At 40.4% G+C, this 24,189-nt stretch overlaps 2 long non-coding RNA genes across 2 annotated transcripts in view; one reads left to right on the top strand and one right to left on the bottom strand.

The window, feature by feature from the left end:
* The window catches only part of LOC117950501, a 786,205-nt gene that overhangs the window by 533,431 nt on the left and 228,585 nt on the right, over positions 1-24,189 (bottom strand). The gene's annotated exons all lie outside the window — the stretch shown is intronic.
* LOC117950498 overlaps positions 19,969-24,189 on the top strand; it is a 6,767-nt gene continuing 2,546 nt past the window's right edge. Inside the window, exons 1-2 of the long non-coding RNA XR_004657919.1 lie at positions 19,969-19,982; positions 20,517-20,521. This is a non-coding gene — a long non-coding RNA (uncharacterized LOC117950498). The remainder of the gene's footprint in view (positions 19,983-20,516; positions 20,522-24,189) is intronic.

The raw sequence follows: 24,189 nt of genomic DNA on the forward strand, positions 1-24,189 counted from the left end.
CCTCCAGCTGTAAATCACCACCTCCTTGTACCCTCCCCCCCACACACACACACTCTCCTTACCTTACCAGCACCCCAACTTCTGCCACAAACAGCTACTGTCTGTCGCTGGTGAGTATCTATGACCTTTCAGCACCTTCTCTATCTAACAAAAAAAAAGATAAACCTCACTGTCTACAGTGGCTGGAGATTTATGACTCAAGCTCCCATCACCAGGACCCCGCTGCCATTGTGCCTTCAGACATTTAGGCAGACAGGCAGTCATAGATAGACACAGTCATACATGTAGGAAGATCACGATGTCACACAGGCACACACATGGTGAAAAATTATCCTCGGCGTGAAAATTACACACTGTGTGGACAAAAAGTAAGAGAAATTACCGTACAGCACTATGACAGGATTACGCAGAGAAGGTGTACAGAAACAGACTGTAGCATGACAAGGTAGGAAATCCAGGTATTGAGGTTAAGTTGATGGATAAGTGATTACCTTTGCTTCCAACTCTGGCAACGGAGGTCCACTTCCTGACTTCAGAGGAAGCTTTTAACTGTAAATGAAGATCTTAAGCCACAACAAAAGCCTCATTCTCACATCAACCATGTTTCAGTCGCAAAAACTGAAACTAATAACTTAACCGATGCTTAACTCAATTAGCTAATATTTCCATGTGACTGGAAAATAGCATGTTCAGTTTGTCCAATCAGCTTTATTGTAAGTGTGTGTATACACATATAAATACTTTTACGCTTGTATTTTCATTACTCTCAATGTACACACACAGAAATAGACATATCGGTGCAAACAAGGACCTCAAAGCTGTTAAACATCACTTGTGTGTCAGACAATTTTTCTAGAATACAAAGGCTGAACTGGGTATGGATGTCTCACAATTGTAAAAGAAAGTAGAAAATTGGCATTTAAAGTCCCCTTCATTGTGGCTTCACTTGAATATTTGAACTTGAAAGGGGCATGAATAAATGTAATTTCAAGAATTTTAATCTGGCAGTTAAACCCTTGTGCATAAAAACTACATGAGACCCAAGTTACTATTCCAAGCAGCATATTTGTTTTGGTCTTAAAACATGTCTGGAGGGGATCTTTAATCATCACATTTAACCAGCTTCTGTCCAAAATAGAAATCTCTTAATTTAAAAGCACTTGCTAAAAACACACATCAGTCCATACACCTACCTTTTCAACCCTCAATTTCAGTTTTTCTCTGCCTGCTCTTTTGCCATTGTGGCTCCGTTCTCTGTATTACAGTATTTTGTCTCGCCTAAGTGGCAGAGAATGTGGGTGGAGGTCAAGGCAGGTGCACTGGCCGGCAGAAACACTACGGAACGCTTCAGAGCTTTTCCCATTAACACAATAGGAACATTCTGTGTGTGGCTTGCTATCATAGCCATTGTAAATGCATGGCCTTCCAAATGTGCGACCTGCTACCTCTTCTGCTCCCGAGGTACGCCTGCCTGTAAATTCCAGATTTATTTGCTGTCTCCATACAACCACGGCTGAGCTTGAAACATCTCAAGCTTAACTCGTGCCAACAAAATCGCTTTAGATATAAATATTCTGGACATTTCCGTCGCAGCTGTGGATTACTTACACGTTGGATTGAGTAAAGAACGCTCCATTTCCTTTAACAACTTAATATTTTGAAGTAAATATAGCCGTGACTAATTCCAAAGTCGAGACAGAGAGGGAAGAAGGAGGCTCGTGTAGGAATCATTTGACGCCAGCAGATATCAAAGGTCCAGGATGAATAATCACCAGAGCTGGTCCAATAACAGAATGATCGATTGGCCCAGTGCCCCACACTGTCTGAGATAACATTGTTCAAAGTGTGCTAACACAATGTCAACACAGAAACTCCCTCGTGGGCCACGTTCTTCATCCGTACCCAGAAACCCTCTGTTGACCCTTGACCTTTTAGCTGCAAAATGCAATCTTCCATGTATGCAGGTCTGTGACCCTGAGGGTTCCCGACAGTGGCAAATGGTGGCAGATGCTTTCTACTGTAGGTTATTGGAGGTCACTATAAACATCCCTCATCAACAACTTAGGAAATGAAGTCATTAAACAATCCTGGAGGAATTTTCTGCAATTTGAAAGAACATCAGAATCTGCGATAATGTTGCTACTGCAACACTCATAACTTACACAGAAGACAATTGACTGAAATAGAGGTCAATAGCTTTGGTGTCTACTTTTTATGAGCATCAAATCACAACAAATCAACGCTGTCTACTTACTGTCAGTCGGGTTAAAAGGTATTTTCTTCCCCCTCAATGTCCAGCTCAACACAACACAAAGTTTCTAACCACAAAAGCACATGGTTTCAGTTTGGCCCTCGCTACTATTCGCGCTCTCTCTCTGCATGATCACACCACATGTATACGACATACTACCTTGACCCAAAGGGTGCGTAATGGGAAGCAGATAGCCTCAACCGCCACCACCCTCAATAGGAAATGTCGTCCACTTATTTGAGTAAATGCTTGCAATATTTTTTGATGACTCTGCCTTTATGGGTAAGAGGGCACTGCTGAATCATCTTAAACCCTTTTATAGAGTAAATTGTTTTGCAGAGGTGATAGTGGTACTATATACATCAGCTGCAGTCAGCTGGTCAATCAGTTAGCTGGTATTTTGCTCGGCCCTCTGGCTATTGGGCATGTTGTGAGAGAGCACAGACACCTGGCAATATGGTGCAACACTGTAGTCATTCAGTGTTTATGTGTAAGCCAAGCCCTTATTACCTGAGTGTGGGTGGGTGTGAGGTGGTCTGTGCATATGTGTGTATGTGTGTGTGTGTGTGTGTGTGTGTGTGTGTGTGTGTGTGTGTATGTGTGTGTGTGCGTGTGCGTGCTATGTCCTTATTACCTTGCGTATGCGTAATGTTACCAAAGTATTTATGACCCTGGCCTGGCATTTTGTGCATGTGTATCCCTTTTAGCTTCTTCCTTCTTAACAGATGATACTCCCTGAGCACTAGTTAGTATTTAAAGCAACAACAGCAGGACCATTCCAGAACTGCCACTGTGCCCCATTACAGCGTTTTTTCCAGCGCATTGTATCTACTCTACTCGCCTCGACTCTACTCGCCTTTTTTGGTATTCCATTATTTAAAAAAAGTCCCTGGAACCTTCTAACAAGTATTTTTACTACCTCAGTCAAGGTTACAAGCAAGCTTAGGCGATACCAAAAGATGACGTGAAAACCTGCAGACTACTGATTAGTCAGACAGAATCGTCACTACTTACTGCGTCATCATTGATAGCGACAGACAGGGGTTTCCTGAACAAACCCGCCATGTTTAAACAGTTTTTTTTGCTGCCTCCAGCTTCTTTTGAAACTAATTTGTCTTCTGGCTGTGGCAACAGCCACATGCCGAGAATCAAAAGCAACACACCTTCGACGTTCTGTGTGTGTGTGTGTTGCGTTAGGTCACGGTGGTTTCCTGCTATGATGACCAGCCACGGCTCGCCTCACGCATGAATGTATTAAGAGAACGGCCTCATGAGGCGGTACTAAACTGCAATGGAAAAAGGAGGACGGGGCATCGCGACCGGGTCAAGTCGAGCAGGTACCATTAACGGAAAAATGCCATTTCTGTCATGAAACTTACACAGTCACAAGTGATTTTATTTTTAACCCTGTAATAGTTAAATAAAAGTGAAATCTCATTGCTCAGGTTGCTAGGTTTTTTAGTACTTAGTTTCGGCTACTTGTACAACAAAGTTAAATCACATCTAGTAGTTAGGGGTTGATTCATCATGTTTAATTGTCATACAGATTTTATTTTGTTCTGGCCCAATACAAAATAGGTATAAGGGATGTCAGTATTAAAAAATAAGATTTAGCACATTGAATATCAGTGTGTTTATTTGGATCCCTCTCATTAGGTTGAGGTTATGCTCTAAAACAACTAGTATTTTGTCCAACACCTGCGGAAGTCAAAACTGTTGACACCTGAATGACCACACATGAAGGTAAAATGCCAACCACGATAGGGACCGGGAGACTATAGAAGCAGACATTTTGAGACTGGAAGTCATTGTTAACATTGCACTCAGTTGTTCACATGAAATTGGACAGAAATAGTTGTAGTGTGGTCAAGGATTAAACAAGATTAAGAGAGAATTTTAAACCCTATCTCCTTATTAAGACTGTCTTCGCAACTGGACAGTCATGGTATAAAGTGGGTATGAATGGCATAGTGTCGGTTTCAGAACGTCACAGAAATTGTCAGTCTTTGGCACGATCTAGCCTGAAAAAGGTGTGAGGGTTTCCAAAGATATTCAACCATCCGACAAGCAGTTCTGATGAAACACACTGGCAGCTTTACTCTAGATAATCCACAGACTTCACCGGAACTACTTTCTGACAAAGAAATAGTCCATAAAAAAAACTGTTGAAATCTTATTCAGTGGATTATCCGGAATATACAGGACATTGTTTCTGAAGAAAGTGTTTTACTGTACAATTTTCAAAATGACAGATCAATATGTTTTTTTGTCATTTGGGTGAACCAACTCTTTGATATGGTTCTTGTGATGTACTGAGTTTAAATATCAAGATCCAAAAACCTATCCATCTCTGGTGTTCAGTGTAATAGTAAGTAGACAAAAGGTAGAGTTGGCAGGAGTGACTAAATTTACAATTACATCTATCCAGAAACTGCAGACAACTGCAGCAGTTACAATTTCATCTTTCATGTCCGTGCAAATGCAGCACAGTCAATTTTCATGTGACTTGGCCATATTTACGCAAAAGCAGAAACAAGGCTCTTTAGCGTAAATACTGCCAAGATGAGTAGCCTAGCACATAAAAGTCTAGCCACAGATGAAACAAACACTCATAATCACCCTGCAGTTTCACAGTTGTCTCAGCCTCCACCAAGAGGCAGACAGACAAAGCAAGCCAACGTTATTGTTTTGCCTCAGGGCTCTGACTTGTCCATGCACTTACACATGATTACATCATCAATATTTGAGGAAACGAGTGCAACTTGTGCTGCTAGGCTACAACTCATAATATATCACCTACTTAGGAATCACAACAACTTATGTTGCTATAGGTGTAGGTGGATTGTTCCATACATAATTACTGTTGTGTTTGTCTGGTATCAGAGGAAGCAGCCACTATAACCAATAATCATGGACTGACTGCAGATGACTTTTGGCAAACTTGAGATTCAACTTGAATTTTTTGACATTGGCAATGAAATATATTTTTAAAATGTGGACCTTTCTCCAACCTCTTGACAGTTTGTGCATATTAGTTTATATATTGTTTAACTTTAAATGTTATCTTCTTTACCTTAAATGTCCTGTGCTAAACTATCCTGTCTAAATGCCACACAAAATTCAAGCTAAAAGCTGAGTGAAGACTACAGCCGGTTGTGTGGGTTTAAAAATGAGGTTTGGAAAATTTAGTATAGTGCGTTGTTCTCTCACTTTCTCTATGCATACATGTTATGACAACCGACTGGCAGAGCAAGAGAAAGAGGCAAGACCCCTGGCAGAGAAGATTATTTGGTATGTAATTCAAGAATATGCACCCATGCACAGACAAGCCTGCACAGTGTGCACATGGCAGAGGGGATGAATGCATGCAGTTGTGCAGGCACACGCACACACACTAACACATGACTGTACCCAACAAGCATTTGACAGACAGCAACACGTAGGAGGTGGCCAAGTTAAACCACTTCCAATTTACAATGACATTTACATGACACACAGGGTGACTCTCTTCTAAAACATTAAAGCAGGTTTGGGAAATGTTTGGAGCTGATGTCATAATGGTATTTAGTTTTCAATTTTATGAAGCAATGCAGGCATTATGAACAAGAATATCATACTGTAATAGCTTTGGTGCTATATTTACAGGGTTGCAGTCCCTTATAAAGTTATAGTCAGTATTAAAATGTTCACTAAGCATTCATGCTTGTATACACACATGCACAGAAAGTTTTTTATTACATTTGAAGCAGCCCCACCCATCTTTATGGAACCGGTATACAGAGGGAACAGTTACACTGCGTGCACCTACCCACACACCAACCCATAACAACCCTTGAGCTGCCTTATGCCTGCCGCTGATACAAACAGACAACACAAAATGCTCTGCCAAGAATCAATCAGTCAGAAAGAGTGCCTCAGTGATTTGTTATGAGCAGGTGCTGTGAACGAAATTGACAGGCAATGTTTTATCAAGACAATGCGAATTTACTGTCGGTAAATTTATAGTAGACATAATGAAACAATAAAAACGCCAGCCGGGTCAAGGTGATCTGTGGATGCAGGCGTGTGCGTGAGCGTTTGTGTGCGTGTGCTGGCATCAGAAGAGATCTATTGCCTTGCAACTCACCAAACCCCCACATTACATACTCTCATTCATGTCTCATTGTTTTCCTTACTGATAAGGAAGTACTTGAGCTGTTTGCAAACAGTGTGTCAACAATGGGAGAGGACAATAGAGCTCTTTGAAAAGCCAGAGAGAAGGAAAAGGGAGTAATAAGAGGGAAAGAGAAACAGAGAAAAAAGTGTGTGTTTGTGTGTGTGTGTGTGTGTGTGTGTGTGTGTGTGTGTGTGTGTGTATGTATGTGTGTGTGTGTGTGTGTGTGTGTGTGGTTTGTGGGGAGAGAAAATGGGTGCTGTTCAAACAAACAAACTTCACCAAAGTGGCTAATTTTCAGCATTGTTGCTTTAGCCTACATCATGTCTCCTTGCAGCAGGTCATCATAGGGTGTTTAGTGACTTTTCCCAGTGCTCTCTATATATCTCTACCCCTCGCACGACACGACACGACACACCACCACCCATACACACACAGGTCTGTCACCCATGGCGATGTGAGTGATCTCTGTATGGACTCAAGGGGGCATCTGGTCTTTTTCCCTTCTCAGTCACTGAAATGTAAACACCCCAGTTGCCTGGATTTGCCAAATGAGCACCTGGTATTTCAAAGTGGCCTCCTGGCTGTTTGATTTTTTTCAAGTTGGGTTAGGACGCAAGGCTGTTCTGCATTATGCAGTCATACACACAAGCACGCTTGCACGCACACTCACTGTTGTTCAACACAAATGTATAGTGGGAGTGGAGACACGGGGCAAGACAGGCCAGCAGGCCCACACACGCACATGTACACACACTTTTACACTACTTTAACTTTTTTTTTAAATGCATGTGTAGGTACATGTGCACACTCTCTCACACAGCCACATACATATACACACACAAATACACACACATACTCCACACTCTTCGTCATTCCCTCACCTGGCCTTGTGTTTAGTCTATACAAAGTGTAATGGTATACGGTAGGATTACTGCGACCCTCTGAGGTGCTGCAGTAAAGCAGGGTGGTGTGTGTCAAGACTGTCTGTCCTCGTCCCTGCGGGCTGCTGCGACTTGTCATCGGAACAGTTTGCCACACAGAGCTAAGCCAGATATCAAACCTTCACACGGTTAACATGAGAAAAAGAATTGGGGTCATCACACAGAATATCCATTGTAAAAAGAATAGAATGTTGTCTGAGTTTCAATGCAGATAACTCTTCATTTCACAAAAGTAATGTAGAAATTACCAATATGAATATTTACAGTACAAAATCTAAGTTGTTCAGAAAGAAATTGTACCAACACATTTTGGCACACAGGGCTTGATCGGGGTGTAACCAGGGATACCAGAAATACAGTGGACTAAATTGAAAGTTGAAATCACTGATTATCTTGAATGGATTCCTATAATAATTAGGCAATAGGAGTTAATATTCACAACTGAATACAGTATATACAAATGAGAAAAAGAAGACAAAACTGAAAATTGACAATTCTTTTGTTTGCCAACACTATTATGAAAGTCATCAGTCCTTGTTACATTTTTCTATATTTGAGAAATAATCTAATTTTCATACTCACTTTATAGATCACTTTTCATTTTACCATATTAGATGAAACAGCATATGCACTGACCAGTTATGCTCACACCTGCTGTTCTAACATTTTCTAGCAAGCATATGTACCTCTTCTACTTCCTTTACTGCCTTTTTACACTGTCTCTTTCAAAATGGCAAAGGGAGAAGAGATCTGCAGTAGCTTTATGATTTTGGGCAACTCCGTTCCCTGCACCATAAAGAAGGACTCAGTCCTCTGTGGTGTGATTGCTCATCATGTTGTTTATGCTGACACTTGCCAAGCCTACTCTTGGCCAGATTTTATTTCAAAATAAAAAAAGATGTCTGGAAAATTATTATTCTTGTTCCTTTTGCCAAAACCAACAGAAGAATACTGCAAATGAGAGTTACTATAATGGCAATATCACAGCATGAGAAAACAAGTACAAAGCTGTGACATCATTTTGCACACCCACAATGCCTCACATAATGTAGCCTGCCACAGATATACAGCTGTAGAGACAACATCTCCAATTGGCCCAGGAAGCCCCCCCCCCCCCCCAACCTCTTCCTAAAATGGAAAATGTTGTCTTGTTGCTTTGCGCTTATGTGATTTGTGGTCTGTTGCTGATTCACATTCATGTGATAACAAACTGTGTCATGCCGCTGCATGCCTCGACATTGAGTGTGTAGGGCCAACGTTGGCTGTCTGTCATCGGTGCACTCTGACACATCCTGGCCTACACCCAATCAGACCTGAATGACACATCGTTGGTAGAAAGTAAGGTGTCTTCTTTTAGACCAACACATTCCATCGCACTAAATCACCAGAACCACACATATGAGCGAGAGTCTGAGTCGTGTTTATTATTTATGTGTGTATGCATATGTAATGACGGTGTTTTTCGTTGACTTGAATGGATCTACGAGTACAACATTTGGGCTTGAGTGGGTGTGTAAAATTATGCTTTGTGGGACAAGTGTTTTATGTGTGAGATCATAGATCAAAGTATTTGTGTGTCTGTGTGTATTCTTGTATGTGTATCTGGATGTATGTGAATATTTTTCACAACTCAGTGAACAAATCACGCACACTTCTCTCATGCTTTCAGGAAACTTCACGAGGGACTGTGATATCCTACTCTACTCACTCCAGCACAAACCTGGTGCTCTGCCTTTGTAGCAAATCCCTCTTTTCTCAGTGCATCCACTAGGGGAAACACATTCTACAGACAAGCGTGAGAAACACCCTGACAAAACAGACTACAAACAGCGAGCACGGGTACAGAAATGCTGATAATGTCAATCTTTTTTTTCATCTCTTTTCCCCTGTCTCCAGCCGGTACTTCTCTATCTGTCATTGTTTGTCACTTTATCTTGGGCATTTTCTGCTGTTCTGTGTGAATGTTCAGAAGATTCCCATGGGAGCTGATGGGAAAAAAAGAGATCCTGGCAACATTTTATATAGACTCCCCAAGGTTGAAGGACCTTGGGTCTTTCTATCTTTCTAACAACAACCCACCTTTGCCTTGCATTACCTCTTTTTGCCTTCCTCTTCTCCTTTTGCCCTTCCTTTTACTCTTTCTTTCATAAAAAACTTCTGAAATCGAGATCTCTGTGGTCTCCTCCTTTGCGCTGGGGGCAAAGGTGGTCTAGATTAAAAAGAACCTTGCAAATTGAATTCACACTTGATGAAACAAACAGATTTGCATGCGTCTATCCGCCTGAGACGGGGTGGCCAGCTCCAGGCAAAGAACTGTCCCACCTCTGAACAGTGTAATGCACTCAACTAATTAATGGGCTGTTATTGGAGAAATGTGTCACAGAGTTTGAGGTGAGACGATGTAGAGCGGTGCGACCCCAGTCCAATAAAGGTCGAGGTCCTTGCTAATTATATGGAAACGGGTCATTTCTTAACCAAATGAAACTTTTTAACCTTCGTTTGCAGTTCTGTGTCAAGTTTTGCATCAATTTACCTGATTCCCATCTTAGAAAGCGAAGACTGATTCTAAATCTGTTGGTTTCTGTTATTAAAAGGCTTACATTTTCATTTATTTGCATTATGGTGGCAATATGTAAAGTATTCAGGCTGCTTTGAAGCCATATTGCAGTGACAGCTGTGCATTTGAGTTGACAGCTGAGTCTATTATCCCCTTCCTTTTTTCATCAAAGGATGTGTTTCCTCATATTACATCAACTATGAATTACAGTGATATGCTGAGGCAATAAGTGTGTTAGAATTCTGTGAGTTCTAAGTTTCATTTATGTGATCCATTTGTTGCCTTTGGTCTCAACGGGTGGTATTGTTTTATGATGTACTCTAAGCTATTTCTGTAACGGCTCAGGCCACACACCGTTGTAAGAAGGCCTCTTCGCCTAGTGATTTGTTGGCCTTCATGGCAACCTGACTGCTGGTTGCCAACAGAGGTCGGTGGGAAGAGCTGTTGGGCATCGCCGACCACAGATAAACCCTTCTCTCTCTGCCTGGGCATGATGGGAAGGCTCATGGGACCAGTGTGGGCAGACAGGCTGACGCGTTTCCTCCCCCTCCCTGTCCCTTCAGCTATTTACCAGACGGAGGTCCCATCCGAGCAGGAATTTCACACCCTATTGACAATGTGGCTTCTGTCAGCTGCCGCTACAGCACCCATTACCAGGAGCTCATCCTTCCTTCCGTCTCTTGCTTGTTTCCCTCTCTGTCTCTCTCTGCTTTATTTTAATCCTTCAAGGGGGTTCTTCCCTTTAGGTTGTCAAAAGAAAAGGCAGGATCCGGACCTTAAAATTACGGATCAATGGCTGGTCAGGGATGTGTGGGTACCATGTGGCTTTGTTTTCTAAGTGCTCTATTGGTTTAGCTAGGGGAGGAGGTTGTTACATGTGTTGTAAACAGACAAAATTATAAATCAAGTGATGTTGCTTAAAGGAAATGTATTGCTGTTCCTAACGTTAGATGATAATGTCATGTATAACATTTGGACAGTTTGTTTATCAACCACTCGTGAAAGACTTTTCATTCTTAACACTGCCTTTGCAATCCAGCATCAGGTTTTAATTCAACCAATAAGGATGTTTACAGCTAACAGTTACCCACCATATTCATGAAGGTGTTAGCTTTACCTTCATTATCTATGATTTGCAGGTGCTATGCTTTAGCTTGTCAGGAGATGCTGGATCATCAGCAATACTTTGCACAATATTATTGAATTGTATATTATTACAATATATTAATATATAATTTGTCATACGTGCATGTTCTTCACAATACAGTACGCTTGCCTTGCGCCTGATATCTTTTTAATTGTGTCATATCCTTTCTACATACGGACATCTTACACAAGACAAGTGAGATTCAGCCGTCTTTAATGAGAACAACTCTAAATAAATGACCAAACATTATCCAGATCAAGCAGAAGGCCCTGAGAAGGACAATTCATAGCCTAAGGGGATAAAAGACAAATACTCTTTACTGTAGTCTATGTGAATATATTGTTGCTGCTAATAGGTCTCACTTGAGATGAGTGCTCAAACTAATATTTACAATACACAAGTAGGTTCAGTGACATGGAAAGTGGCAACACTTAATGGGGCACCCAAAGGTCTAGGGTTGGTCCTGATCTTTAGCGAGCCAAAGCAAAGAGAGATTCCTTCTCTGTGTACACCGGGGAGTGCTATTGAAGTTGCATAATCATAAATCACAATTGCAGAAATGAAAATGTCACAATGGAAAGGTAATAGGTTTATGATAAGTGCCACTGCCAGTATGATAAACTCAATCACTCCAGTAAGTCCAACCTAATGAGTCCAATATCAGTACTTCATACCATTCCATGTTGTAGAAAGGTATGCTGGGGTGGACAGTAAATGGGTGAGTGGGGCATCTTGGAGGATGATGACTACAGAGAAGGTCTAAGCTGTGTGAGAGGGAGGGGGTGGGGGTGTAGTGGGGCCCACAGTAGGCAGCAGTGGAAATAGGGTCGGGCCGTACTTGATCAGAACTAGTCCCCGTGACATGTTATCCAAGCTTGACATAACAAGTGTTTATTTGTTTAACACAAATGAGGTGTGTAAAGCCAGTGGGAGGGTGTTTTTAGGTCTCACAACAGTTCCATAAATGGTCACGTAATTTTGATTTATTATTTTATGTACATTTTACGATTTTCGCGTTTATTAATTAATTTTCAATACTACTCGCTACCGTAATCGTTCTGTGATCCCTAAATAGGCTAGCCATTGAAGTACATTACTTTAAAATTTGAAATCAACACATGAAAATAACGACATTTACGTGATCTGTACACAAATCAATAGATTAAATAACGTAACAATTTCATGAAGTGACATGAGACTGGGCTGGTTTTTACAGGTACTGATAAGACCGATGATCAAAATATGATCCAGGACAGTTTAAGAAATAGATCCATGACCTTGATTCTCCTTTGAGAATAAAACTCACTCAACAAAAAGCTTTGCTTTGCATTTGTCAAACATTTTACTATGAGACGCGTGTCTAGTTTTGTTTTGTTACCTCTCTGTTGGACTGCAATGCAGCTAGCCACTCATGGCTCATTGAGCTGTTGCGTGGCAAAATCATCTCAACTCAAAGGTCCACTTACTAGCTTTTTTGGGGCTTTTAATTGCATGTCACACACTCTACATCAGCAGATAGAGCTGGCTCCAGTGCCCTAAAATAGAGCATTGTTCTTGAAATTCAAGTAAAATTCCGGGATGGTTGAATGCTTTCATTTGCAGTTTGAGGTGCATTTTATCTGCAAACGTCTGCCCATAGGGCAGGGGTTCTGGTGTAATCATTTCAAAATCAAATCCGACATGTTCTCAAAGGCTGATGAATATGCCGCTCTGTGCAAATACCATAACATTCAATGTGAAAGGAGGTAATTCACTCCACAAAAGAATAATGAAGCTTGCAGGACATGGTGAGGGTGATGACGCAAAATAATCTTGAAGGTGATATCCAGACAAAGTCAACCAGAAATGTGGCTGCAGTTGCAGAAATGTTACAGCTAATAATTCTGGAGGAAGAAGATGATTTAGAATTGGGATTAATAAAAATAAATATTACAAATGTGAATTTTCAGTAGGCCTGCCTCCTTTCATCATTAACAGAAAGCTGATGAATCTGTGTGTGAAGACTATAAAAACACATGCCATTCTCAAATAATCCTACTGACATCATTGTTGTTCTAAAGGAAGGCAACCTGGATTCCCTTGACTAAGACTGTCATTAAAATGTCTTTCATCATATATAAGTATTCCTTCCTGAAAGGGAAAAATCACATCCTCTCCTGCAACGAGAACGTGTGCTGCTGGGAAGGGAAATGTTGCTTTCTTGTCGTTGTGTGTTTATGTGTCGGTGGAAACACGCGACGGAGTAGATTAAAGGTAGGTTGCACGTGTTTATTTTTACATTTCACCTAAAAATTCATGGTATGTGGCGTGATCAATCGACATGTCAAGGTAGGCTTAATTCAAGGTTTGTTTTGTTGGTTTGTGATGGAAATATTACAAAGCAGAGGTGTCGAAAGGATCTGGTTTGTATTAAATACAAAGAAACTTTCAACGTTGCACCATTTTTTACACATTTTTATATCTATGGGCTCACTACAGACTGACAGACATATAGCTGAACTTTCTAATAATTATACTCATGCAGATATTATCATCTGATACTGGATTATTTCATTTCAGAAATTGTATACTGTAAAAAATGAACACTTCACCTTAAATTCATGATAAATAATGCCATTTGAATTTGCACTGTAATTGAATTATAAATATAGCGCCATTTGTTTTATTATTGTGTTTGAAAGGTTTGAAATAGCATGTGTTGCTTTATTCTATTCTTATTTTGGGACATCTGTAACATCTATAATAGCCCTTTTCAAGAGAAAGTTCCATGGGAAAGATACATCCTCAATAAGCAGCTACTATAAATCAGGTTAATGAAATAAAAACAGAAATGTGTGTATCAGAAAATGTTCAGCCAGCAGTATAGTCTGCTTGTGCTTGGAAAAAGTCAAATCTAAAACACTCATATGGTATGCTACTTGAAGCTAGACTAAGACCATATTGCCATGGAAACAGAATATTTTTTGGGCTCATAGAAGCACTTTTTTTCCATTTCAGGAGAGACATTTTGAGCGAACACACTCATAATGGCAGCTCATCTCTGTTACTTGCCGCTTACATGAAGCCCAAGAGCAAGGGTTCTGGTAGAGGTGCATTAAGTTTACCTTAAACGTGATTAAAGAACGGGTCTGGGATGGCAGAAGCAACTAAATGAGATGAAATGAAATTGGTAGACGAGGAAAGAGTTAATTAGCTTAATAAGATTGGGGAGATGGGGAGCGGTCGGAGCAAAGAAAGTGAGGAGCAGGGGTTGTGCTAGTGTTTTGGAGGGGGTTGCTGTGCCGTTGCGTATCTCTGGAACATGCCAGAGGTGCAACAGCAATGCTAATCTGGCAAATTGAAAGGTGCTTGCAGGAATGGGTGTGGGTGCGGGAGTGGCACTTGGGCTTCCATCCCTGGAATGAGAAAAACAAATTAAATTTTTGAAGCCTCAGAATTGTCCTCCCCCCGCCCCCCTCCACTCGTTTCATTGATTGAATTTGTTCCTTGCGCACAAGTCTAAGTTTAATTTTATGAGCGAGGGCTGTAAAAGTAAAATTGTCATATTTTGTAAGATGTGTTCATACGACACTGTCCTCTCCCAACAAATGACCACATAGGTTGTTTGTACAAGCAGCAATTGTGATCCTGCCCCATATTAAGATTGTCTTGGAAGGGTTGATGGATGGGTCAAACAAATACAAAACCTTCAACCAGGAAACTTGTGTTCGTATCCCGCTGTTCGTATCCCGCTGTTCATATCCCCCTGTTCATATCCCGCTGTTCGTATCCCGTTTAAAAATAAAAGTAGAAGGCAAGATATTTTAACTCTAGTAACAAACTGATCAGTGTCACATTCTACCTCACATGCACAACTACATCATTCTATGTGCCTGAACCTAATCAAACTGGGACCATTTCACAAAGACTTCTGACTACATATGTTTAAAACTGTGACTGTTGCGTTATGGTACAAGCGCATGCCAACGCTAAGGGCGCTGATTTATGAATTGATTGATGATATGGTTCAGATTTCAGAGCACGAAAACACTACCTACACTTTTGATACTTCTTCTTATGGGAAATAAGATTGCATACTGTATATCCGTGTAACATCAACTGCAATCCATTGCAATTAAGTCTGAACGTTTACAGAAGCATTTGGGTTGTCACTGTGTCTTTGATGCAATAAGTTCAGTGATTCAAAAAGTGCTCCAACAGACATACTATTTGTAACTTTAAGCAGCTATGCAGCTTTTAGCATTAATCAATACTTATTTAGATGTCCAAATGTATCTGTAAAGTTGGCTTGTCATTTCTTGTATAGTTTTGCTGTTTTATAAAGCATATTTTTAAATAAAATCCCTATTACCCCAGAGAGGAGAGAGTCTAATCTGTCAAATCTTACAGCTGAAAAAATACAGAGGCAGCCTCATCTTTGCCTGTGGCCAGTGTCAAATTAGTGGCAATTACCCTCTTGTTGTCAGAATTGGATCTTTTTTGTTCTCCGCCTCATTGGCAATAAAATGAAGGTAGTGAATGAGAAACTGAATCAACAGGCTTAATTGTGGGGTCCTTGATGGACGAGGGTTCATTCAAATAGGAAGATAATGAATGAGAAAGGAGATAGGAGAGCTGTTGCTGAGCAGTGAGGAGGACAGATTACCTCTGTGCCCTGAAGAAAGATTTAATTAGTGGGATTTGTTTGTCAGTTTGACTGCCAGGTGGAGAAGAATATTTTTTAGCATGCTGTGAGAAATGTACTGTTACCAGTGACATAACGTCTTGTACTCCTAGAGAAACGCCCAAAGAGCAGGAACAAGCATTGGAGAACATAAAGATGAGTTTTACAACGTGGTTCGCTGCTGACATTTTCAGAGGTGAGTTATTTTTGCTTATCTTCAGCTAGGACACATCTCATCAATTTCAGCAAGATACATGACTTAATAGAATACATCGACCAGCTTTTTCTGCGGGAACTACAATATACTAAACATTCTATAGATAGACTTTGGAACATCAAAGCAAGATGTAGGCAAGGCTTACGTTGTTTCTATCTCTTATGCAGAAAAATGTCTTGTTGCTTTCTTAAAAAGACATTGACAAAGAACAAGTACACATTTTATGACATATGAGAATGTATGTTTAACATTGAGGGTCCTGCATCGTCAAATACATATACTGTGGGTAGGTAACAGTTTATCAGAGAAAAAACCCACTACACACTCTTTAGACAATTAAATGGACATTAAATTGTTTGAAAGATTTTTTTAGGTCAGAGAGAGGTTTGATGGAATATGTGGTTTATGCCTAACTGGATTGCAATGTCATCTATCTTTTACAAAACCACGATGTTGAGTATCCAGCGGTGGCTTTCTCAAAAACAAGGAGAGTGGATCTCATGCCAAAACCTTATGGCAGACATCAGCAATTATTTTCCTTCTTAACTAATTTTTAATAGCTTTATTCCATCTCTCTGGCACTGATTCTCAATCTTCTTCTCCCAGTGACGCTACAATATGTTGCCCTAGAAAAATGCAAATAAATAATGCACTGCATGATAAAATTACAATTTCCATTGTAAATGCACTGATGCAAATGTAAAAAGTAACTTGCTGGCAAAGAATTTCAAAAAAGAGTCTTCATTTCATTATGTACAGAAGTGCTCTTAGGAGTCAAGAAAAAAAGAAGTTGGCAATGATATTGGAAGGGTCGACCATGGCTTATTATGCTCTGTGTGTTTGTTAGCCTAAATTCATGACATGTTGATGGAGAAATTTTTGAAAAAGCTGTATGACATACAAGATGGGTTCTTTTCCATATTTCCTTTACACATCAGTTAAAGTTAGTCATTATAACAGACATGTTATCGTTGTGTTTGATCTTTCTCTAATATGTTTTTATTGTAACCATCTTTTGGCTTGAGTCACCATTTCACTTATGCCCTCTCATCGGCAGCAGCTTCTTCTTTGTCCTCTAATATGTGCTGATCTGCATCATAGCAATGCATATGATCTGGGTTTCCACTGGCATTGGAATCTTTTTACTGCCATATCATTTTGAAAATGAACAGCATTAGCTCCAATGTGGTTGTCAGTAAAATGCACAACCATCCCATTAAATAGACCACAGACTATAAGAGTGGGTGTCAATCAGATGAAAAGTAAGATGCCAACAGGGTGGGGGAGATGAAGGAACTCAAATTGAAAATTCTCCAATTGAAATTCCAACTTTGGATTTAAATGTCTGAGTGGAGGCTCAGTGTGGATTTGTCATTGAAATGCAAACCATTTTGCTTGCAGTGCTGTATACTAAGAGATGGAAATTAACATAAATTTTGATTTTCAAAACATAAAACCGGCGCTTTTTCAACCAACATGCCAGGATTGGAAATGCATTTATTCAGCATACAGTCATTCATTATTCATGTTTGAATGCGTGCACCTCATAATTGCTTTGTTCAGAGTCAGGTCTTGTTTCGGCATGGGGCCTTCTGATGGTTTACAGATTAACCCCTTGAAATGTGGCCGCTTTCAATGTAATGAGTGTCTAATGGACACCTGCACTCAGTCTGCTTGGAAGACCAGCAGTCCAAAAACAGCTTGGCCTCTGTCCCTTTGAAAATGAGTCACACAGGACGTCCTGGTAGCCAAGTGGCTCACACCTCCTGTCTCATCTGCCACCTCAGGTTTTAGGGCCCACTCTCTATTACACCAGTCTGGTTCACAACACAAAGCTGTCTGATATTGTAAAACCTCCAACCCCTGACCATTTGTGCCTATTTGTCACCACGAGGCCAGACATACCAGACACATTTTGTAAGGTTAGAAAATTTGCACCTAACAAGAGGTGAGGTGCTTCCTCTCTTTAAACCACACTGTCAAAAGTGACCTGGTTCACATGTAATTAAAAGAAAAATTGGCCCAAGCTTGAGTGGGGTAGATGATTATTCCATTCAATCCCCCTGTGTTCTTTTATTCATTCTTTTGTTCTGGATGACTGCATCCCTTTAATGTGATGAATGGGAATGCACCAGTCCAGTAATTTCATTCTCCAGTTATGGTCATTTTATTATTTCTTGGGCCTTAAAAGAAACATTTTGGAACAAAACCCCTTCAAAGTCCCACCATACCTCATGGCTATCCAGACTAAGAACACAGGCTCCAGAATTGAGTTAATACAAAGTAAGCAATGAATTTAATCCTTGACAAATTTCAGACCAACATTCACATGGAAAAGAGGGGAAAAAAACAAAAGGTTATTACCTCCCATTTATGTTCACTTTGCATTTCAAAGGCACAGGCTCTCCTACTTGTCACACCCTAGTTAACAGTTTAATCCTGACACGGATGAAGGACACAGCCCTCCTTTGTGAGTTGTCTGTTAAATGTCCAATGGCTGGATGGTAGGGAAGTGATGAAATCAGCAGGAAGGGATGTGGAAGGAGTGCAGTGAGGGGGAGATGATCTGAGGGCTACTTTATCTGCCAGAAGTCACACCAAGTGATTTCCATCAATAAGGCAAGATTAGCGAGTGGGTGTTTGAGTGGGTGGGCAGGGGGAGAATAAAGTAAAGCATCAGAGACTGCTGGAAGCACGGAGGTGAGAAAAGAGTATTTGTGAGCATGTGTGTGCGGATATGTTTTCAGTGAAAGATGGCTGTTACAACCGATATGACTGAACCCACTATACTTAACTTCAATGCATTTTTCATAAACTCATTATCAATCCATCACCTCCAACCCATGGGATTCAAAAAGTGAGAGCTTTCCTTTTATCAAAAGCAAGATAATTGCTAACTACTGATAAGGAATGATATGCACAATAAATAAATCATGTGTATGTTAGTGTCTGGGTTGTACCTTGGGCAACAAACCTAAACAAGTGGATACCACTATCTTGTCTGACTGCAATTATGTTACACTGTACCCCCATAAATATATGTCTTAATGTACATAAAAAAACCTGTACATCATGATGAATTCCTCATACTTTCCTGAAAAGCCAATTCACATTTTCCACTTCCACAATGTCTGTGTGTGGTACATTTTATCATTGACCCATATTTGCAAAGTCTGCATGCCACCCAAAAACAACCAAGGGAATCCTTTTTTTGTCTCCATTAAAGCCCTTGAAAACTTGGCACTACCACACATGGGATGCAAGGCAAGTGGAATAAATTGCACTGAAAATATGATGACTGACAATCACTTATATAAAATGAGGAACTCCCTCCAAACCTTGATTTGCATTCGTTTCCATAGGAGATGGAATATTGTCCCTTCTGACCCTTGACAGATTGAACTGTATGCTTTATCAGTCAGCTGCAGTCAACACATCTTGGATGGTGTCATGTTGAACCCCAAATACCAGCAATGATGTCAGAGCATCCAGGAATACTGTCATAAAGAAACACATGTTGATATAGACAGGATCACCGTGATCCCACGCTGACACAAAAACCCCTTCCAGGTAGATAATGGCAGTTGATTTGAATTGGTGAGATATGTGAAATTCTGCAAACCTACTTCTGTTGTCAATTTCAGCTGAAACTATAACAAATAAACATAAAGTGTATAGTAAACAGGATGGTCCGACCTATCTGATGTTTCTGCTGTGCTTATTATTTGTACTATATTGCTTTGCTAATGTCTTTGATTAACCAAATCTAGCATTGTGAACAGACTGACGGTCAGACTGACTGCTAGTTGCTGTGTGACTAATGTACGTGTGCTGCTTTAACACCGTAATTTCCCATTTGTTGGGATAAATAAATATCGATCTATCTATCTATCTGTCTATCTATCTATCCATCTAGGGTGGTGTCATTTACATTAGTCCATGGCCCAACATGTAAATTAAGTGTTGAAATATGAAAGCATCAAACATGCATTTTTGATGAAGGATATGAGACTATATCCAGACCAGTTGTTCCTTCTCTCCATTTTATCAGTGCCATTAAATTGTATGAACAGGATGCAGGGGATTGTGTCTATGGAAATGTTTAGAGTTGGATGTTTTTTTTGTCCAGACTTCTGTAAACTTGACCAATGAAGGTTTAGTTACATAAATAAAATGTGATTGCTTGACAATTTGAACATCCTGGGTGCCTGTGCTACCAGAATTATTTTATCCCTGTTTGAATCCGATGTAAGTCAAATTACCACTAGTGGAAAGAATGTGGAGTTCTTCCTCTTTTTATTTAAAAGCTAACCAAAGTGCAAAGTGTCTGTAAAGGTTGGATAAATGAGCAGGAAGGATATTATTATTTCAATAGAAGAAATCAGGAAATCAAACCATGTGGCAGGTTGTGTGTGTTTAAAAAGAGGAACTGAGTGTTTGTGTGTATACGTGTATACGTACATCTGCACGTATCTGTGAAAGTGTGCATGTATGGCCTATATGCAGGTGTGTGTCCTTGTGTGTCAGTGTGCGACTTTATGAGACTTGGGAAGGGAAAGAGTTGATATACAAAAACAGGAGAAGGAGAAGTTGATCAAAGAAGAAACGGAAAAGAAATTCATGTATGCATAGTGACACACTTGTGAGAGTCCTTGTGTGATTTTGATGCATGTGTGTGCCAGTCAATGTCTTTGAAGTCAGAAGAAAAGAGACTTGTATTTCCTTGCCTATGCTTTATTCAGCAGGACACACACATCGGTTGCATATCCACAGGCCTAAACATATCCATAATGAAGCGTGATTCTTTCAGGCGTAGAGAGGGAGTCCTTCTACTAATTCATTTTATTTACAGAGCACAGCCAAGCACAAACCAACATCAATCGTTTGTGGTACAAAACAACTTTTTGACAATTTCTGGCATACCCTTGTGACTGAATTCACCATGCTGATGCCCCTAAACTCTGGCCTCCCTGGAAGTGGACTTGATCTTTTAACCTTTCCCCTGTGACCTCTCCCAGTCACATGGTTGGCTAAGCTGTGACCCTCCGTGACCTTGTTGGTTGAAGGGGAGGCAGCTGTGTTGGGGAGGTCAGGCAGAGCTACCACTAATAACACTTTACACACCTTTAACACTTGGAGCTGCTTGGTGAAGCAAAGCATGCTTAATCACTACTGATGTGGATAGACCAGCAAAAATGAGTTTTAGACCTCCTCAGAGTTTTTGTGGATGTCCTTGGAAAAAGATATACCTTAAAAAGCAACATTTCAAATTCATGTGTCCGTCTAAAGCAAAGAATAATGACACACTTCATTGAAAACACAATGAATAGATCTCATTCCAGAAATCTTTGCCTCATTTCACATCTAAATTTCTTAGATTTTATATAAATTGTGTGGCCACATTCCAGTCCCACCACATGAAGAAAAGTGTAAAATGTAACACAGAATAAAACTGATCTCAAATGTACAAGTTTTCTTCAAAAATGTCAAGAAAGTACAGTGGGGACCTGACCTAACGTGGTCTTGGCTGCAAAGATGGACCACACAGTTCACAGTGTGAACAAGTGTTTCATGTGAACACACATACTGTACATGTTTATGTACACATAGCACATACATTCATTATTTGTTAATTAGTTTTGTCTAAAGTACTCACACACACAGGCATATTCAGACACACACAAATGTATTACTGCACTTGAGGTCTGCCAATTTCTCTAACTCTGCATTGAGGATCAAACCCAAACAAAACAAGAGCACTGAGTGTTTCAAGAAGTGAACCTGACATTTATTGAATCAAATTGAAATAAAATTAGTGAAATACAAGCCAAACCTCTGTAACCTTCTCTTGGCCTTCTCACAAAGATTTGAGCTGTTAGAGTTTAGTTTTTCCACAGACATCTCTCCACTGACACACACGCACACACACACACATAGACTGATGCTTTAACACAATGTGCTGCTCTGTACAAATTGTTACATATTGCCACAGTTAGTAGATACAGCAGAAAAGGATTTCACAGACCACTTAAAGAAAATCCTTACTTATTCCCCATAATCCATGATAGACCTGATGTTAAAGGGCCTTCGTAGTATTTTCCCTTAGGGCAAATTCACTTTACACCCAGATTGCATTCATGCTAGGACTTTAGACTACTTTATATCGAGGTTTTTCTCTTAAGAGCTGAACTGGCCTAGTTTCACCTGTAACCAATTGTGAGGGCGGTCTACAATTTAAAGCATAACAAACAGTTGTTTCAACTTCTTAGTATGACTTAAAAAAACGACAGGATCTTGCAATACAGACCAGCTCTATTGGGGTCAGTGCCACCGGCTGCCTGCTTCAGTCCTACGTTCAGAAAAACTTGACTGTTTTCGTTTCTCTGTGTACGTTTTCATTTTCTGAGCTATGTAATTACCCCTGTCATCTCTATTGCACAGCCACTGCAGCCGAGCCAACACAAATGTCCAACAGCAACCTGAAATTGGGTTAAAAAAAAAAGAAATATCTTGGCTCATAAAATCCTGCGAGGAGTAGTTTCACTCTGCTTTCTTTGTTCACAATGTATGTTGCAGAGAAACTGTAGATTGCCCCAAGGGTTTCATTCTCTCTGTGTGCTGTCAGTAGAAGGGATGGCTGGGTGGCCTGGGGAATGCCACACAATTAACATGCTTATTTACACTGCTTGGATGCAAATGACAGACTGAGGTCACAAACTTGGAGAATATGTGAGACAAAAGGCGTCATACATGCAGCCATGGTTTGTGGATAAGATTGGGGGTTTTGCTCTGAGGTTCATCATTACTCCCTAAAGAGTGTGTTTGATCTGGCCCCTCCTCGCCTTGGTGTGATGTGCAAAACTCTGTTCTGGCTGCATCTTCTTTGCTTTGCTGCGTATCGTTACAAATTCTGATTCTGAAAGTTCAAACAAGCAGTCCCCGAGGAAGGCGGCTGATTCTACAACAGAGAGAGAGAGAAAGAGAGCAAGCGCGAGAGAGAGAGAGATGGCGCCCCGCTGAGACTTTCCCCTGCTTTTCTGAAAACTGGGGAAGGCGTTGGTAGGGCCTAGAGAGAGAGAGAGGGAAGAGAGGAATGTTTGAGTAGTTCATCATCCTCCCATCTTCTCAACAGCTGTGCAGAAGGACAGCCCTGAGTTCAGAAGTGTGTGAACAAGTGTACCTCTGTGTCGTTTATCTTATGTCAAACACACGGGGGATACATAGTAGTCGGAAAGAATGTCGATTGAATTTCACTGCACACAATTTGAAAGCTATGCTGATTACTGGACATTTTATTTTAACTGCATACACAGTTGCTCACGTATTAACAAATAAGTTGCCTATCTGTTCTGTATTGTGTAGCCAAAAATACACTAAGATATTTGCAAAAGAAGTCGTAGCAACCAAGGCAGGCAGAAATGGGAAAGTCCACCTCAGTCTTTTAATCACTACTAAACTAAGTCTTAATGGGACACACTTTAAACAGAAAAGACCTATGGTAAGAGCATCAATTTCAAAAGGTGAAAAGATGAAGAGAGATAAAGGGAAAGAGTGGAGGCATGTGGACAGAGGAAGGAAACAGAGAAGGATAGCAGACCTCTGTGTCAAGTATATCAGTTGTAGGATGTGGAGAAATTATGAGAGACAGCCAGAGTGAGGGATGGATGGAGGAAGAGATGAGGACATGCAGAGAAAATAGTAGAGACAAAGCGGGAGGAAACAAAGAGGAAGAAAATCCTGGAGAGAGAACAGGCCTCCATGTCAGGAGTGTCAAACGTGGGAAGTCACATTTTGATGACAGGCCAAAAAAAAGCCAGTGGTGGGCACATTTTTAATAGTTTATTGCGTGTTTCTGCACTTTCAACTGTTATTTCTATAACCAGCGGGAAAATGAGGAGGAAATTAGTTTTCCTTGCAGAAAGATCTGGGTGTATGTCTCTAAGATAAATGTGGCCTTTAAACGTTTAAAGTCATTCAAATTTTAAAATGAAAGCCAGTTGAATGTTTTTGAGCTCCCATCATGTCAACCTGAGAGATATAAAGACATCTAGGAAGGGATAATGAGCACATCAATGCTGCATTGTTCTCAAAGCACTTTGTTGTCCTGTGAGAGAATAACAAAATACCTAGCATGTATCGGTAAAGTGCCGCTAAACTTAATGAATGTGTGTATGGCATTTAGAGTGATTCTGTTACTGAATCTTTCGTTTGCATGGGACATGCCATTGTTGGTTGTGTGCAGATGATGAGAGGGGAA

Source organism: Etheostoma cragini, chromosome 9, assembly GCF_013103735.1.
Source record: "Etheostoma cragini isolate CJK2018 chromosome 9, CSU_Ecrag_1.0, whole genome shotgun sequence".
Taxonomy (NCBI): Eukaryota; Metazoa; Chordata; class Actinopteri; order Perciformes; family Percidae; genus Etheostoma; species Etheostoma cragini.